Raw genomic sequence first — 873 nt, forward strand, 5'->3', positions numbered from 1 at the left:
TGTCAGGAATATACAAGTGACACTGAACCTTGATCAAATGATTTCTTCCCAATAACCCAAGAAAAGGAAAACAGATAGCATATTTATGGAGAGACGGGAGGATTAAATGAGGACAAGAACGAATTGGGTTATAAGATGGAAAACTAACACTAATGGTCATTTGAGGGATTGTATGGAAGCCTAAAAGTTTTTAAAAATGCATACATATACAAAAGAAATTTAAATGGAGTCACCAAATAATAGAAGAGGTAATGTCTCAACTAGTCATTTCATACTAAGTGAAACGTCCGGTGCCAGGAATGAGTTACATCTAGTGAAGCTGTTGGCCAAAGATATTCCATGGGCAAGCAAAACAACCCAGGCTGTTGTTGAGTATATTGATTGCTCTTCAAAATATGATAGTAAACCCCCATTGCTAAAATAAAACTTGTAATCTCATTGAACACAGAGACATTGAGCAGGTGATGAGGTAGAGATTTCATGTCTACTGACCAGTGTTCATGGTACTGGAACGTACTCTGCATGCTACAAGGGGACAAAAATAACTACCAACTCATCTCTAAACCCTGAAATCTACCACAGTAACCTGCCTGCATTATATTTTGGTGTGATAGTGGCACAAACATTGTAGTAACAACCAACCACTCTCTGATTAGAATTTACGCCCACTTCACAAGATGTAACCCATGCTTGACACTGCTTGAGTGACCTAGAAGCTGAGACTAGATAGGGCATGGGCCAAGAGGAAAACCAAATGCTATTGTTCTGCTAAAGGAACGTAGCAATAAAATGACAACTAAAGACATTCTGCAATGCTCATAGACCAGAGCCTTGTTCATTCATCATTAGAGGAGCTTCCTACTGCAGTAGATA

Source organism: Microtus ochrogaster, chromosome X, assembly GCF_000317375.1.
Source record: "Microtus ochrogaster isolate Prairie Vole_2 chromosome X, MicOch1.0, whole genome shotgun sequence".
NCBI lineage: Eukaryota > Metazoa > Chordata > Mammalia > Rodentia > Cricetidae > Microtus > Microtus ochrogaster.